We start from the raw sequence: 18,215 nt of genomic DNA on the forward strand, positions 1-18,215 counted from the left end.
AATGAACCAGAACAGGAAAATGGGGGAAAATCCAGGGACATTGGAAAGGAGAAGATGACTGGTTCCTAAAATGTACCAACTTTTAGCTACCTTTCCTTCTTCATGCTATGTTGCTGGACAGAATATCATGGATGAAATAAAACACAAACTTGAACTGCTGTCAATCAAAGACCCTTTGATCTGGACTTCACTGGGGAAATACCATGGAGAGGAGTAAGTGGGTATATTAGGTACATTTCCTGGAATAAAACTCCTTCTGAATTATTTTTGACAACTGCATGTATATATAAGATCACCTTAAATCCACACATACTCCCCAGTAGAAGCTATAATGTAGACTTAGGAAATCTTCCTCAGAAATACTGTAGAGTGGTAGGTAGAGGCTTTGAACATAGCTCCTTCCTCTTTACTCTGTCAGATACGGTGAAATCTGCAGTTGAAGAGCTCCAGGTCTGGCCTGTGAAACAGGTATAGATATAGATAATTTTTATGCCACATGATAATTTCCACTATGGCAGCACATGCAAGGTATCAAAGGAGCAAGTGGAAGAAGAAACTAGCTGTAGCTGGGAGACCTTAGATTTGACTAGTAAAGTCACAAAGGCAATATTTAAGACCAAACAGTAATTTGTTTGATTGATTTTTGTTGTTTCTGTTTTAAAAACACACTCTAAATAAAGAATGTATATTGTTCAGGTGATAGAGAAAAGCAAAGCCAAAAGTGGCAAACAAATCTTCATTGAATCTCAGACATCCAGCTCATGGGTATCACAGGCTCTGAAGTCAGACCTATTAGTCACAGAGCTCTTTATAGAGCTTTCTTTCCTCCCCTCTCATCTCCATGGCAAGTCTTTCTCCTTTATTTCTTGAGCTTCTTCAAGATGTACTGCTTGAATTCTCTTTTCTAATCTGTCTACAGTCAGATATCAACCAATGTGCTCCAAAGCTGTTGTTTTAAAACAATTCAGAGTTACAAAATCCAATTTTATGTCAATTGTGGATATCGTCTTTAAAATTGTAAGCCCATACCCCAATTTTCTGGTTAACCTCATTAGCTAGATGCTCATAGTATAGCTCAAGCATATGTCCAAAACATGACTCTTACATTCCCTCTCTATGTAAGCTTTCTTTATAATGTCTATAATTCTACTAAATGTCAAGGCCATCTTTCTCATCACGTAGGAAATGAGCCTTGGTGTCTATCACTGGCTTCTTTCAGTATCTCATACTCCACCTCCAACAGATACTAAGCCAAGCTCATTGTGTCAATCTTCAAAATGCGTTGAGTATGAACCTACCTCTTAGAGTCTCCATTACATCTATGCTGCAGCAGAATCTTAGGATTGTTCTTCCTGTCCTATGCAGTGTCTCCTGCACACACAGGTACTCAACACAGCAACTAGAACAGTCATTCTAGATGAAAGTCAAATCTGTTACTCTTGCCTTCAAAACTACCAAAGGTGTTTTAACCCAAGGATCTTTGGGTTACCCTTAGATAGAGAAGGCTGAGTAAATAATTTTGGGGTTTCCACTATGGAATACACAGATACTCCATGAGAAGAGGAGAGGTGAATGGTTTTTAGTAGCTGTCCACATGTCATGTGGAAAAACTCTACAAAAATTATGGAAAACTGGAGAACATGAAATAGCCCACTGGAGATATATACTATGCCCACCGATGCGATGATTTAACAGCTACCTTTAAGCAACCACTCCGGGGGAAAGGCTCAATATCTTAAAAAAAATGTCCAAGAAAATTTATTGAAGCATTGACCATAACAGCAAAACTTCTGAGGCAGATACAATGATCAAGAGGAACAAAAACAAACTCTAATTTAATCACATAATATTGCTGAGTGTTTTATAACTGCATTAAATAATTCCCAAAATATAATAAAAATAGCTTCAGAATGATTCCATTTTTGCAATATAATGCAAAATAAAACCATGTCATGGGTGAACAATAGATACTAAATCCAAAAACCTTGCTGCTTTACAGGTGGACAAAGGATGGAATAAAGATGAGTATCTGAAAGGTTCATCTATACTAACGTGTCTTGTTTCTCTTAAAAACATCATGTCATTAAAGCAAAACTAATATAACAATAATTAAAACTATGTGTTAGGTCATAATGCACCTCATTTTTCTGTATGTTTGAATACCTTAAAGGTGTGAAAAAAGTGATGACCTTTTACTTAAATATCTCATAGTTTAGCTGGAAAGAGGTATGCCTACTGCTAGTTTGTTGGTGATGAGAACAGAGTCCCTCAAATCAGCTTCAAAATGCAGGCATGTATTATAAAGTCACACAAAGGACGTCTACTGAAATCAAAGGATAGAAAACAAAATACAGCCAAGACTCCTGCGGACTGGAGTAGGAACTGGAAGGTGGCCCAGAGACCAAGCTACCATTCCTAAAAGCTTCAAGGTTGTATTTGCTTTCTTTCTATCTCTGCCTCTGCCTCTGCCTCTGCCTCTGCCTCTGCCTCTGCCTCTGCCTCTGCCTCTGCCTCTGCCTCTGCCTCTGCCTCTGCCTCTGCCTCTGCCTCTGCCTCTGCCTCTGCCTCTGCCTCTGCCTCTGTCTCTGTCTCTGCCTCTCTCTGTCTCTGCCTCTCTCTCTCTCTGTCTCCCTCTCTCTCCCATCCCTTCCATCCCTTCCCCCTCCCTCCTTTCCTCCCCTTCTGATTTCTCTATGCAGCTGCTTTATTCAATGCTATCTATCCATACTGCCTTAGCCTCTGCTCTGCTGAGTCACCTCTAGAACTGAACAGGAAACTGCCCTTCAGAGTGGCAGCTTCCTTTGCGATTTTATTCCCATTTAAAAAGAGAGTACAATCTTTCTTAGGTAGATAAAGGAGCCTGGTTCCAGGACCCCCACAAGACTCTCAGACTCCAAATACTGACATAGTATTTACATATAATCTGCACATATCCTTTTGTATGCTTTAAATCATCTCCAGGTTATTTATAATATTTCATACAAGGCAAACTGTATAAGTAAATGCTAAACCATGCTGTCTATGGAATAATGACAAGGCAAAAAGCCCGAATATACTCAGAACAAACAAAATCTTTTTCAAATAGTTTCAATATGAAGCTAACCCAAATCTAGGAAATTTGTGAGCATGGAGAACTTCATGTATTTAATTGAGACATAACATCTTTATAAAACAGGCTATGCTGGTCTATTGTCATGCCAGCCCTGACATACAAGCCACTTCCTTTGCCAAATCCTTCGTTCATCCTTGTGGCCCTTCTTAGTGCAAATATGGCCAGGGTTGTTCACTCTCAGCAGGTTATAGGGGAGGCCGCTTTCAACTGCCATGGCCACAATCAACAGGTTTATCACCAATTCAGTGCTTGTTGTAGCCTGAAATACTTCACCAGGCATTTTGCATTCATCAACCCATTAGCTTCATAGCACAAAAATACTGCATTTACGGATGAAACAAAATGACTTATCCAAGGCTTATTGCAAATGCCAGCACTGGCAAGCAGTTAGTGCATGTCAAGTAAGTCTGTGGACAAGTCCTGTACTCCCTGCAAGGGCAGGCTGCATCCAGTTCAGTCATTGACAAGCAAGTGCAGAGGAGAGAAGAGGAAGAAGTCCTTCTTGCAGGGCAGCTGTTAATGGCTTAAAGAGACACTCAGAAATTCAAGGGTGCTGAGATTTTGCCATCCTTAACTCCTAGATTTCTTCAACTGGGATTCCATATGCAGTTGGAAAGAAGTGGACTGATGCAGGATGAGTGGAATTGTCTTCCAGCAGGAGTACCCAGAATTATGCAATCACTTGCATTCTTTCCTCATTGGCCAAGATGAAAGATCTTCCAGTGCGATGGTCAAATATCTAGGAAAATCTGTGTGATTACTAAAAGGGCAAACACACACTGGGGCTTGCTGCAAACAGTTGGCTCCTTAGGAAGCACACATTTCAGAATTCCAAGGGCTTTCCTGATATAAACACACCCTTCTGTGTGTGTGTGTGTGTGTGTGTGTGCTATTGTATAGATTTTTCTTGAACAACTAGCAAAGACCATCATTTCCCAGTATTGTCATCCTGGACCAGGACCCCAGACCCTTGAAAAGGCTTGTTTCATTCCTCTCTAAATTTAAGGTCACACTCCTATAAAATGAGCTCTCACCAAGTTAAACAGAAGTGTCTGCCTCCCTCTTCTACCCTACTTTTGCTTCCTTTCCCCTCCCTTTACTCTCCTGTGCTCCCTCCTCTTCTCTCTTTCTCTCTGTTCTGCCCCAGGCTGGGGCACATGGGAAAGTGCTCCATCCCTAACTATACCCTCAGGCTTGCAGTGTTTCTAATGGTAGTGATGGGGAGTGGGGGTAAGTTTCTACTTGTTGGTCCTGGAGAAAGGATACCCTCCATGAAGCAAGGATGCCCTCCATCACTACACTGGGACAAAAGGCGCTGTACTGTGTCCTTCCTGGAACTCCCCTCCTACAGCATCAGGGTCTTCTGAGTTTTTCTGAGTTCACTCTCAGTCCAGGGGCATGGGAGGGAAGATTTAATATGAAGATATTCAACATACACAGGTTATTGCTTCTTTCACTTTATCTAATCTGTTAAACTTGCTGTCATGATTCATCTTCTGTAATTAGCTTCTCTAAGGATAAAATCTTTTCAATGGAATGCTTCCCAGAATTTATCAATTAAAAATACCTTCCTTTTTTTTTTTTTTTTCTTTAAATACCAGTGCCTGTGCAGAGAAAGAAGAAGAAAACACTTGCAAGCATGATAAAAGGATACAGGCTTCTGACTGCTTTCTCTGTCTTCTCTACTTTTTGTAGAATCCCCCTGTTTAACAGTTTCTTGTAAGTCTTCCTAGAGAACAAAGACTCTGTTGTTGGGGGTTTTACACGCCACAGCCATTTGCATCTTTTAGCTCTGCCATCAAAGATGGGGGAGGGTGTGCCCACAGGGACCCATCTGCCTTAGAGTAGGACAAAGGTGCTCTTTGCTTACACACCCTGCTTCCTTTTATTTTCTCCTTATCTTTTGGTCCTGGAATTCCTGCCAGAATACAAAGGCCTAATGTGCACAGCTTTTGACAAGCACCCTGCCCTGCCCTGCAAGCCCTGCCTGCCGCCCTGATCTTCCAGGAAGAGCCCAGCTCTGGCTTTGCCCCAGTGTTTTGTACATCCTAGTGAGTGCAAAGCATTTTCCCAGGGGCTGTAATTGCTGAGGTGCTGCCTCCTGCTGTCTTTGCTCGCTGACAGAAAGCAGTACCATCAGCCCTCTGAGTGCTTATCCCATACTAGGAGTTTAGTAAATAGAATAAGAGAATAGTGGCGATCAGACTATGACAGAGTGTGGGAGGCCACCCTGGCTGGGACCTTCACAAAAGCACTGATTTTCCTACTGAGGCTCACCCAAGGGGCAGAGGCCTGCTTCTCAGAGGCTTAGGGTGTGGTCTGGAATCCTGCGCACTGAAATATTTCCACGTGGTATTTTATTGATGCCCTAGGTGGGAGGCAGTGCTGTCGCATGGGAAAGGGGTGGAGAAAGAGACAGTTCTTCCTTTTCCAGTTTCGAAAGTTCTACGATATTTTGGAGAAAGATGCAAATATCAGATCCTTCTCAGACACAGACATGCAGGCAGAGACACATACGCACTGGGAGACGCTGGGCCTTTGCTAAATATAACCCTTTGTAGCGACAGTGTCTCAGTAATTTTAAAGTGAAGAGATAAGGAGGGGAGCCAAGTCTTTCATAATGAATGCAAGCCTATAGCTTTTAAACAGGGCTAACATATGGGCCACTGATGTGAATGTGAATGCAAATTAGATATTTCTGATTGCTTGAAATAAAGTCAGCAGAATCAGCCTCACACAAGCAAATGGTGAAGCTTTAACTACGTCGGTGCCAGGTTGGAGACAAGAGCTCTCAACACATACTCGGAATAAAGAGGGCTTCAGGCTGGCATTTTGGATGGAGGCCTTTCTACACAGGGCATGCTCTTCTCATTGTTGCCAATATAGTTCTTTGTTTTTTTAGAGTCTTTCATTTATGTTGCTCAGAAATAAAGATCTATTTAGACGTCTAACCTGTCCGGTTGACTGTAGGTTGTGGACAGCCTTGGTGTGGTCAGGAATCTCTGAGAAGTCATTTTTATTAGATCTGCTTTACCAGCTGGTAACATCTGTCCTGTGTGTGGGGGTGAGGGGGGTGGTGAGAGCAGAGGGTCAAAAATTGGTGCATGGACATCACCCATTGTGGTACATAAAACCACACCAAAAGTCTCACTAAGGTGTCACATGATGCTCTGAAAGAGGCAGTCCTTGAAGGCCATAAGAATTTACAGATGGGGTCTCTCTCTCTCTCTCTCTCTCTCTCTCTCTCTCTCTCTCTCTGTATCTCTGTGTTTGTGTATACACAGAAGGCTTCATGGAGGAAGAGCCCCTTAGCTAAGTCTTCAAAATCAAACGAGAGAAGGAAGTAGAGGAGGGTCAGAGTCCATCCCTGCTCCAGACACAGGTGAGGTAACACAGGCAAAGGGCAATGAGAAGCATTTTGCTCTATGGTAGTGGGAGAGTGGGCTGGCAAGCTGCGATCAGAAACATCCCTGACGGCTTCACAACAAGATTGGTACCTTACATGGTTCACTAGAGTTGTTGGCCACAGGACAAGGCCAACAGAAACCTTTCATGAGAGGCCTTAGCTTAAGTGCTGAGTTCAGGCAGAAGAAACATGCGGCCCAGAGCTGATCCCATGGCCCCTACACACTTGATGATTGTCCAGAGACCTGAAATACGCACCCATGGCTCACTATTGGTAAGGAAAACACTGTCAAAGCAGTCCAAACGTTCTAACAACTTCTAGTAAAAGTGATATCCTGCCTGGTCCTACTCTGTTCTCAGTGCAGATGTTTCTCAGCCTTGCTTCTGTGTGGGCCAGCACAAGGGTCTCAGCATAAGGATGGAAGCTATCTGCAGGAGACATTTGCCAATGTCTGGAGACAGTTTTGATTGCCATAATCAGTGCGACAGGAGGTGCAGCTGACATCGAGTGTGTCAAGGTCAAGGATACAGTTAACACCTGTAATAGAGAAAAATTTTGCCACAGTGAGAATAGCCAATCAAAAATGTCAACAGTAGCAAAGCTGAGATACTCTGCAACCCCCCAAAAGCCCCAAGGAGATGGGAAATACTGCCTATTGCTGAAGGAGAAAAGCCTCAACTTTGGTTATGTTTCCTCTTCATCTATCCTTGGGGCTATGGCCTCACTGAGCAGGTCAAGACAATGGCAGTTTGAATATGTACAAGTTACAGTTTGAATATGAAACAGAAATGCAGCTGGTGCTCTGGTAGAGAGGAAATCGATTAAGCATTGATTAGAAACCTGTTTCCCTTCTTCTGTCTCCTTGCCATTATCACCTATGTCCTGAGGACCTTGAGACAGACAGCTCAACCCCCCCAGAGCCTTCATCAGTGTTTTCTCAGTGCTTTTCCAGGCTTGGAGTGGACTTGTATCAAACGTTCGCCACACTGGGGGAATTTAAAGTTTATCAGAGCTGAGAGGTCAATCATAGCTTTCTAGTTTCAAGTTATAATCGGTTGATGCTTTTAACTTCTTAGTTCATTGATAGATATGGTGTGCATCAAAGTATAAATGCTCCAAACAATGCAGCAATATTGGTCCCATCATCCCTGTCCCCATGTAGCCTCTAACTCTGATGGAAGATACCATTGGAGAGGAGGAACAATACCTTTGTCCAGAACCATACCTTTGTTTTACCTCTGTTTGTAGGCATGTCTTGTGCTGTGCTTCACTCCCTGACTTCAGTGGAAGCATCACTCACACCTGCCTTTACTATTGCTGCCCCAGAACATGAGTGTATTCTCTAAAAGAGGACATCAGCCTCCCCATAAAGGCTAAGAGACCAAGATAAAGGAAATCAGCTGATATAAACTAGCTCCAGGCTGCCTACCTCTTTCTACCTGACCCATTCAAACCGGCTTGCAGGCAGGTGCTCTGTGGTTAGGACAGGGTCTGCTCCAATTCCAGAAACATTCCTGTTCTTTACTGACTGTTTTCCCTGCTGTGGGAAGTTGCCTAGCAAGTCTTCAGCTGCATAGCTGCTCAAGGTTGCTAGCAAGCTGTTCTCATCCCCCTAAACAAATTGTTATTCCTACTAATATCAGATCCTGCTTACTAAACATAGGACATTGCTCACTAAATCCACAGCTGCTTTTTTGTTCAAGGGTACTCAGGACTTATTTCAGTCAGGTAGAGTAAGGTGCCTAGACATAAAGTAACTGTCCTGAAGTAAAGACATTTATACTCAGGCTTCCCCCACATACAGGAGATGCATGGCACATGGTATGGGGCCACACAGGGAAAGCACCAGACTAGCTTAGTTTCTGCAAGAATCAGCAAGGGGTAGAGGAAATGGGAGGCAATGCTTTCACTGTAGTTTTAGCTAGGAAGAAAAGGAGATCTAAGATAGGGAGGTTTAGGAATGAAATAATTTCATCAGGTCCTTGGGTTTGAGAACAGTCTGTATTCTCTGGCTCTGAGATGATAGAGGATGGGGTGGGGACACTGCATGGTTTGACGATTTGATCTTGTTGGTTTGGTTGGCTTCACACTGAACAAAAAAGGAAAAGTATGCTCTCTTGAGTCATTTACTTTCTTTAGGAATTTGTGGCCCAGCATCAGGATACAGAAAATAAGAGGCATGCTTCCTTCTATCTCCTATGGAGGCTGTAAATGGTGATGTGGGTCCAGTGCTTCTGGGGTTTGCTTTACTCTATATACTCCTTTATTCAAACAAAACATTACTGATTTGCCCAATATATAAAATGATCATCACCAAGGGCTGGGCTGGTGAACATAGGACCATTGTACAAAGTCTGAAAGACATAACCTCCCTCCCTTTTCTTCAATGGCCTTACTTTTTAATTTAATTTAATTTAATTTAATTTCTCTACCTCTACATGTATGTGCCTGAGTGTGTATGTGCATGCAGGAGCCCATTATGACTAGACAAGGCATCAGATCACCTGGAGCTGAAGTTACAGATAGTTGTAAGTTGGTATGTGGGTGCTGGGCACTGAAACTGAGTCCTCTGGAAGAGCAGTCAATTCTCTTTATGGCTGAACCATTTCTCCAGTCCTGCACCCTATTTTTGGAGACAGAGTCTCACTATGCAGTTCTGACTGGCTTGGAATATGTTGTGTATACCATGCTGGCCTTGAATTCATAGGAATCTGACTGCATCAGTGTTCCAAATCCTTAGACTAAAGGCATAGGCCATCACACTTGGATTTCTGGGTGTTTTATAATAAGGGAGGTGAGACTAGAAGTCTGTGGATGATGTCTTGAAGATGTACACAGAAGGCTTCTCCTATTGCTAGTTATGCCTACATAACAAGGGATTTGGCTGTACACATTCTATCCTCTGGTCTGTCGAAATTTCCAAAGTTTTTATCACCTGAGACATTGTCTGCTCAGAGGACAGGCTAGGAAGAATATGTCTTATCTGGATGTTAGGTTTACCCTGGGTATTGTATGTGAACCATGACTATGACTTGGGCAGGATAGAAATCCAAAGTATGATGACATAGGCAAGAAGGACTGGGAGAGAAGAGAGGCCTTGTGCCTGAGACCTGATCTGTGTTCTCTGATGGAAAAGGGGGCAAACTTCAGACTCTATAAAGACCTTATAGTCCACTGACTCAATATAGGTTTCCTAAAAGACATCTTATTCAGAACAATAGATAAAGTGCATCCACTCAGGGCCAGACAATGCCCTCCTGAAGACACCCGATCAAGAATGCCAATGGCAGTGATTTGGCTGGGCTTGCACAGAACCTTACATTCCTAGAGCACCTACCTCTGAGACGGAGATCCTGCTCCTCATCACTCTCCAAATTCGGGGACTAAGAACACCATGTTCTAGAGTAGTCCATAACTCTCTCAGGCCTAGGTGAAGGTCTCTGAACAGAACTCCTTGGTCAGTTGCTGGTTATGGCTTTGGAGCTGTAGCCCTATTGCCAGAAACTGTCTGTGGCCTAGAACAAAGTTGTGCTCCCTCCTAGTATTCCCCATGCTTCTAAATCCCTTCAGGTCTTCCTATTCTACTGGCCAGGAGGGAACTCTCTACAAAAAGCCAGGCAGCTCTGGAGGTGTAAAGCCAGACCAGGTCTCAGGCTCAAGACTGGAGCAGCCATGATGACTTTCTGAAGGCCTCTCCAGGTCTGCCTCATCTCAGGAAGTACAAATAAGTCCAGGAAAGGGCAAAATGGTCTTATCACTTCCACGATTAATACTATTATTCAGATGATCACTGTTAATTGTTGCTGTCTGGTTTTCCATATTAACCCCTTCTTGTTTGGAGCCAGTTATCACTAACATGGTTGAGTCTAGGGAGACTATAGTTCATTTCTCATGGATCTCAGTGTTCTGAGGCCCTGCCTGTCACACGATGTGATGTGATAGTACCGAGGTTTCTTGCCTGCTTTCCTTCCTTCTTTCCCTTCCCTTCCCTTCCTTCCTTCCACCTTCCTTCCTTCCCTTCCATTCCTTTCTTTCACTCTCCCTCTCTCCTTCCCTGTCTGCTTGTCTGTCTTTCTGACTTTCTCCTTGCTGGGTCCCATATTTGTAGGCAAGCTGACACTTGGGCAGAGTCAGGAATCACCACTGCTGGGCTTGCTCCCAGACCTCTGTTGAAGTTTATCTCATTCTACTCCTGTGTTAGAGAAATGGAGGGCCACATGTTACTAATTATTCATCAGTACCCATTTCATTCTCACCTGTTTCTTGTGAGCACAGGATCCTTCGGCAGAGGAGAATGTATTTCTGTTTGGAATTTGAATTAGAAAATGGTCATCATTGTTTTGCCCCGTGGAACTGCCCGGTGACAAGGCCTTGGAATCAGAGGCAATGGCCATGCTGACCCATAAGTTATGGAAGTAATGACATCACTTTTATTTGTCCTTGATTTTGAGTTTAGAATTTGGTATTAGGATGTTGAAGGTACCTGCTAGGAGTTTAATTTCTGAAATAGTGAATAACATCCTTAGAATATTGTGGGCACATAAAAAGGTGCCTAGGTTGATAATACCCCAGGAGACTCTTGGTGTAACAGAGACAGGTGGCGTATTAGAGAATTGAGCAAATATGTAGAAGGCTGTGTTTATAATCCAGATGTTTCTACTTACTGGCTGCCTGATTTTAAACTCCCCTTTTCTTTCATTCATACCAACATGAATGCTGAATGTTCAAGTGAGGTTATTCATATAAAAATATTTAAAAACCAAGGCAAGAGCTGTGAAACTCTGAACTTGTTTTCTTGGCTTCTTAAGGTCATATAGAAAATGAGAAATTACATTTGATTCTTTCGGGTGGGCAGATGAAGTAGAAAACAAACTCATGTGGTAAGGACAGGACCCCCAAGCATAGGTGAAATATGATGCAAAATGAGAGAGGAAAGCAGTTGGTCATGGATGTGTTAAACCACAGTCTTCCCTTATGATTCTGGTATAGCTGCCTCAAATGTGTGAATGTGTCCAAAATCTAGGATCAAACATTTAATGCAGAAGGAAAATGGCATTTGAAGTACACAATAAGATGACTTCAGGTTAATTTTGCAACTATTTCTAAAACAGATCCCCTGAGGTCAAGGTTGATCTTACTCAGTTTTGAAACATTTGCAGAAATCTCTGAGACTCACTGCTATAGAAACAGACAGGACAACAGAGTTTCAGATGTGGACCACTCAATAGCTCTGGCTTTGCTCCTTTTAACAACCACAACAACAAAAAACAGAAACAAAAACAGAAAAACCCTCCAAATAACAGTGAGATCAACTGTCTCGATCATTTTATGATCTACATAGGAAACCTAATTTTCAGGGTGGTGACTAACATCTCCAAGGTCACATTCTAAGTCTGCACTGTACAGTCTGGTAGAACAACATGGCAGCCACCAACCGCGGTGGCTATGGAGACGAGAGTGTGATGAAAGGAACTGAAAAATGAATTCTAAATTTTATTTTATCTAAGTTAATTTAAATTTAAAAGTGGATACTTGATTCATTTGCTGGAAAATTGTAAGTGCTATCTAGTGCAATTTGGCTATGTTAACCTACTTTTAAATCTGAATCTAAATACAGATCAATTATTTCTGAGAAAAATATAGCATCTGAATTTAGGTTGTTGTAAGTGTAAGATGAAAGTCAGATTTCTAGGACTTAGCAACAATTTAATGTGAGTATCTTAACAATAATTTTATATTGATCATTTGCGGAAATAATATTTTGGATGCATCAAGCTAAACAAAAACAAAAAATTAAGCGAGTAAGATTAATTTTCCCATTTCTGTGTTAGATGTTCTATTGTGACTACTAAAACTTTCATTACACTTGTGTCTCAAATTATAATCTTTTGGACAGCACTATTCCATAGCCTAAAACAATGAATTTGTAAACATAGTGTTTTGACTTTTGGCCTCTTGATATTAGCTGCATTGCTTTTTGAGAATTGTGTTCGGTCCTTTCCATTATTTCAGAAAAAGCTCACACAGGGGCATTCATCATAATGAGTATCAGTAAGGGGCAGAAGCAAGGAAGCACCGCCTTCTCGATAGGTGTAGGCCCTGCTTGGCTGCCTTGTCTGTTCTTCTTGGCCCATCTAGGAGTCAAGTCTTAACTTTGCTCCCAGTGTGCCCTGCTGACTGCGACTCTTCATTCTGTTCTCTGTACTGTTATTTGCCAACTTCCCTTTTCTCTTTCACTCGAGTGTGATCATGGCTTTTGCTTTGGCCAATGAAACCTGGACAACTATGATGTCTACCTCTCAAGAGTAGAGAGAATAGACTGGTGTGGGCTTTGACTTTGTTTCTTTCTTCCTGGACTCGGATTTTGACTGTGAAGCTATTGCATGAGTCTGGGATCTGAACTGATGGTATAAAGGCATGCCGGAAGCCACATGCCGGAAGCCACATGCCGGAAGCCCACATACCAGAAGCCCACATGCTGGAAACCATACAAAAAAGAACTGTCCTTTGACTGGCAACCCCTGAGCTGCAGGGGGTCACGTATTATTGTACTACAGCCCAGATCTCAGTGTTAATAAGCTTTGAATAGGTCAGGAGCTAGAGACAGGTAAGAGGAGATCCGGCTGTATGTCAGGTGACTCCTATTTTTCTTTTATAAAGGCTTTGAAAAATGTAACAAAAAACAATCCATTTAAGTGATTTACAAAAGGCCCAGAGAAAGAGTTAAGAGTTTCCAGGGGAAAAGTCCCCTCCCGGGTAAGAGTTGTGGGGACAGACTTTCTTCTCAGGAGTAAAGAGACTACATCTGTCCTCTTGTACCTAGAATGAAACTGTTACAAGTTTGATGAAAGAAAACTGACCCTGGTTGAGGGGAGAGGGGTGAAACCCAGTTCTCTTGATTATAGAGATTGTAGATAGCCCTGCTTTATAGTCATGCACAAGGTTTTAATGGCTATATTGGACCCGGATACAGCAATAGATGTTTATAGGTCAGTTATACTTGGAAAATATTCTCAAAACTCCATTGGCAGAGGCTGGAGACACAGAGCAGTGGGTAAGAGCACTTGTCCTTGTAAGAGGACTAGGGTTTGATTCCCAGCACCCACATGACAGCTAACAACTGTCTGCAACTCCAGTTACAGAGGATCTGACATTTTCTTCTGGCATTCCTGGACACTGTGTGTATGTGGCACACAGACACATATGCAGGAGAAGTACCTATACATATAAAGCAAAAATATATAAATCTTAAAACATTAAAACTCACACCATTGGCATTATACTCTATAAACTCTTCCGTGCTTTGTTGAAATCACTCTCAATGACAGTTTGATAACCCTAAAATTAAAAGAATCCTACATCAGACTTTCTTTAGTCACACAAGGATATTCCAACTGTACAAGCTAAAATGTGTTTAAAAAATCTTCTTTTCTCCTGTAGTGTATTTAGACCTTTATTGTAAAAATATTACACCAAACCCATTTCTTTATCCTGTAACTCTACAGTGGGATGCCTGGGAGTTTGTGCATTTATGTTAATGTGCTTATGTGAGAAATTAAAGGAAGGCAGCTCAACTTAAAAATACCTTTAGACATTTTAATAAATACTGTACCTCAAAAGGCAAATGAAAGTATCAACTTTGTCTGTCTTAGGTTTTATAATTTTGGTCTTAAGTTTTACTACCCTAGCTGATAAACTGGTCTCTCATTTGATATAATTTACTTTGTATCATAAATACATTTGTGCTTCACAGCATACTGTGACTGGGGTTCAGAGAGCACACAAGTGGGGTGGTTATCTCCTTGAGGACTTTAGCTCAAAGGCTGGAGCCTAAGTTCTCTGGAGGACAAGGTCAGACTCTTAAAGGAGAGATTCATCCTCAACTTTTTTTCTGAATGTCTGACACTTAGCTCTGGTACCAGTGTGTGGGAAACCGTCTTTCAGTGGTTGTCAAATGAATACAAACGGGTACAAAAGTATAAGACAAACCTGAGGAATAAATGTCATACTTTTAAAGAATTGGAAGCACAATGTTGTTATAGTCTAAAGAATTAAAAGATAACATTGCAGATAGTTACAGGTTGCATGGCCTTAATGGGCGATAGGGTACAACAACATGAGATTCCATCTTTGGAAAGGTCAGACACTTAGTTTAATGTTTGGTTATTGTTATATAAAAATTCTTAATGTTTTTTTTCCAAGGGTCTTGTGTTTCATTTTGCAATAGACTCTGTCAGTCACTTACCAGATGCCGGGTAGAGATGATGAAGGAAAAAAACCAAAGCTTCCGCACTAAGGGGAAATTAGTCCATAGTGAATTTTTCAGGAAGAAATATTGGCCTCCCCCTCCCTCTTCTAACATGGCAGGGTGGGGAAGGAGGCAAGAAGGAGCCTGGCTTTGTGGCTTTGAGCAGGGAGAAGAGAAGCTTCTTAGGCAGGCCCTTACCTGTCGTGATCTTGGCGGGTGACGGAGAGACTACACATAAGCTCCCCGCAGCAGCGGGGTGGGTCCTCTAGCTCCTTCTATTAATTCTATTTACTAGGAGGAGACATTATATTCCTATAGAGTAAGAAGACAGAGCCTCCAAAACTGTCTGTTTTAGGTCTCAGATCAGAGGCAGTTGAGGGACAGAACAAAATTCCAGACCCCAAATCATTTCTTAACTTAATAGGGAATGTACTCCCTCCTCTGTTTCCCTAATCCCCATCTCTTCCTTCCTTCCTTTGACTTCCTTCTTCCTTCCTTCCTTCTTTTCTTTTCTTTCTTTCTTTCTTTCTTTCTTTCTTTCTTTCTTTCTTTCTTTCTTTCTTTCTTTCTTTCTTCCTTTCTTTCTTTCTTTCTTTCTTTCTTTCCCTTTCCTTTCCCTGTCTTTCTTTCTTCCTTTCTTCCTTCTTCCTTTCTTCCTTCCTTCCTCTTTCTTTCTTCCTTTCTTTCTTTCTTTCTTTCTTTCTTTCTTTCTTTCTTTCTTTCTTTCTTTCTTTCTTTCTTTCTTTCTTTCTTGTGTTTCTAGTTGCCAAGCCAGTTTCTGCTCCTTGGCTATTTTCTAACCCTGGAGACTTTGTTTTCTTGGACATTCTGACTGTGTTGCCGGTTTGTTTCTGTTCTAGGATCTCAGGGTAATACACCATGAATTTGTGTGGAAGCTCTGTGGAAGTCTTCTAAGCCTGTGCCCCTGGAAGCTGATGAAAATAAACTCTAAGCAAAAAGCTCCCTGCACTGCTCAAGCCTCCTGCTTTTCAACGAGTGGGCCTTGCCTCTAACTTAGATCACTACCAAGGTTTCTGGCTCACTTTATTTTCTGTCTCTGGCTGGGTCACCTTTATGGCATTTTGGTCTTATCTGGTGCCTTATAGTTCCTGCACCCTAACCACACTGCCTTCCAGAACTTCAGCTTTGGTCAGGGTCAGCCTCTGTTCCTCTTTCTGGTGTTGGAATGGAGCAGATTTTAATTCCTTCATATAGGCATTTCTGGGAACCTCAGATATCACACTAAAAAGAACACAAAGCCCCACCATCTCCCACTGCCCAGACCCTTGGGAACTGAGACTAGCAGGGGAAGGATAGTCACCACCATTGTCCAAAATAAAGACAACTGTATTTACAGTAGCCACTGCCTTGAGGTTCCCACCAACCTCTCATATCGCCATGGAAGTAATTCCTAGGTAATGTCTGTATATTTCCAATCCTTTAAGGCAGAGGCAGAAAAAGCAAGCAGGCAGGATGCCCCTTTGAATAAAGCAGAATTGGGGCCCTTCTGGGAGGGTTTCTCACAGCTATGATTCTCTACTTTCTTTAGGGGACAGGGATGGCATGCCTTTCTAGCATAGAATTGTGCCCCAAGTAATAGCGTAGAAAATTCTCAGAGAGCTACAGGGAATTCTTACAAGGAGGCCCCTCTGGTCTCTCCTATTTCCTAGTGGTGCAGAGGGAGAACGGAGAAAGCAGCAAGCATCCAAGGGCTTCAGTGCTTTGGATGACCTTCATCCACTTCTAGGAAGTTGTATTACAGGACCGTCCTGGACAAGAGCCCAGAGAGCAACCCTGTAACTCTAAGAGAGCTTATGGAAGAACCGAAGGCGCTTGAAGAGGGAGCAAAGGAGAAGGGGAGGGAAGAACGGAGGGGGAGAAATTTTAATGCCTTACAATATGGAATTGGTTAAATAAACCATGGTCCATCTGTAAATGAAATACGATAATACTATGCAACTTTAAAAAATAATTTTAATGTGGTTTCTACCCTGGAAAATGTTCTTGCTTTATTGTTAAGGTAGAAAAAGCAGGTTACCAAACAGTATCCATTTAAGGAAACACAGTAAATGTTAACAGTGGTTAGCCGTGGGTGGTGTGATTTCGGTTGACTTTTAAAAATTATTTTTGTTTATATGCTTTTTTTTTAAATCATCCACAAAAACATGCATTACTTTTGTAGTTACAAGCGACAGTCTGAAAACTAATAATGCAGCCACTGAACACCTAGCCACTCTCAGGTTGTTTTGTGTGAGGTGCAAAGGCGCCACAGAGACCCAGTGTCCTGTCTTTGAAGCACTTTGTTCCCCAGTTAGAGTGAGCAGAGACTTAGACTGAGACCCTGTACTCGCCAGACATTGCCTCATATAAATCCCTGGCGTTGGCAGCCCTGGCTTTCAGCCGAATCCCCACCTGGGGCCACTGTGAGAAATGAGGTTACAACAACTTGGTGGGCGTGGGGGAGGGACACCTTCTGTTGAGCTGACGCACATCTACACAGCGCCACCCAGAGGATAATCAAGGAACTCAACTCTTTAATTTTTCTATCCTGCCAACGTTTCTGATAGCTGCAGGTGCACACAGTTGTCTGTTTATCCTAATGTTAGGGTTACCATTTAACTTGATGAAACCAAGCCCTGTGGAGATCCTCTGTGAGCATCTTAAGGTGTGGTTTTGGGTGTTATTTCCCAGTAGACTCAGGATCTCTGAGGGCAGTATCTGGGGGCGATTCTAAAAGCTGCTCACAGTACTCCTCTGCACACCAAGAGTTGTTAGGCAGCCAGCCCCCCCTCCTCCCTCCCTCTCACGTCTATGTAAGTCCTCCCACTGCCGGACTCACCTTTTCCTTCTCTCTGGAGTAAGCAGTGGGGTCGGTGGGAATATAGACAAGCTGCTGCCCACCAACAACTTCTGAGTTCCTTTCTTCATTCATTCTCACTTTGAGACAGCGTGAGCAAATGATTTAGCCATCGGCACACCCCCTCAGGAATTCATTTTTAGAGGGGACATGAGCAGGTGAACACAAATGATCATACAGTGGGAGGAAACCACCATATGGGCTCGTGCCACTCCAGGAGAGCCTCAAGTACTGAGAAGCAATAGGAAAGTCCTTGTGTCCAGAGCAGCAACTCAGAGAAAGGAAGCTTTGCAGAGCTAATGGGAGAGGCAGAGGGACCCATTTCATAGCTGAGAATACAGAGGAATTGAAATCAATCGTTTGCTTGTGCGGTAGCACAGGGAATCAGGCTAGAGGTAAACCTTCTCATCTGTAGAACATGGGCAATGGTTCTGCTGCCCAGCTGGGTGGCTCTGTTCAGCTCTGTAGCCGTGCTGAACAGATACGTATCACCATTTTGCTGTTGTGGAGCCTGAAGATCGAATGGGGTGTACAAATGTGTATACACGCCCCTCTGAAACTGTGAGAGGTACATTGAGCCCTCTAGTGCTTC

General features: G+C 42.6%; 1 long non-coding RNA gene across 1 annotated transcript; it reads right to left on the minus strand.

Moving 5' to 3' along the window:
• Positions 1 to 2,612: 2,612 nt before the first annotated feature.
• Positions 2,613 to 17,876, minus strand: Gm38820. The gene is made up of 3 exons (XR_869126.3): positions 17,606 to 17,876; positions 10,775 to 10,820; positions 2,613 to 7,055 (listed from the first exon to the last, which is right to left on the minus strand). It is a non-coding gene; the product is annotated as a predicted gene, 38820 (long non-coding RNA).
• Positions 17,877 to 18,215: the final 339 nt, after the last annotated feature.

The sequence above is a fragment of the Mus musculus genome, chromosome 6 (assembly GCF_000001635.26).
Source record: "Mus musculus strain C57BL/6J chromosome 6, GRCm38.p6 C57BL/6J".
NCBI lineage: Eukaryota > Metazoa > Chordata > Mammalia > Rodentia > Muridae > Mus > Mus musculus.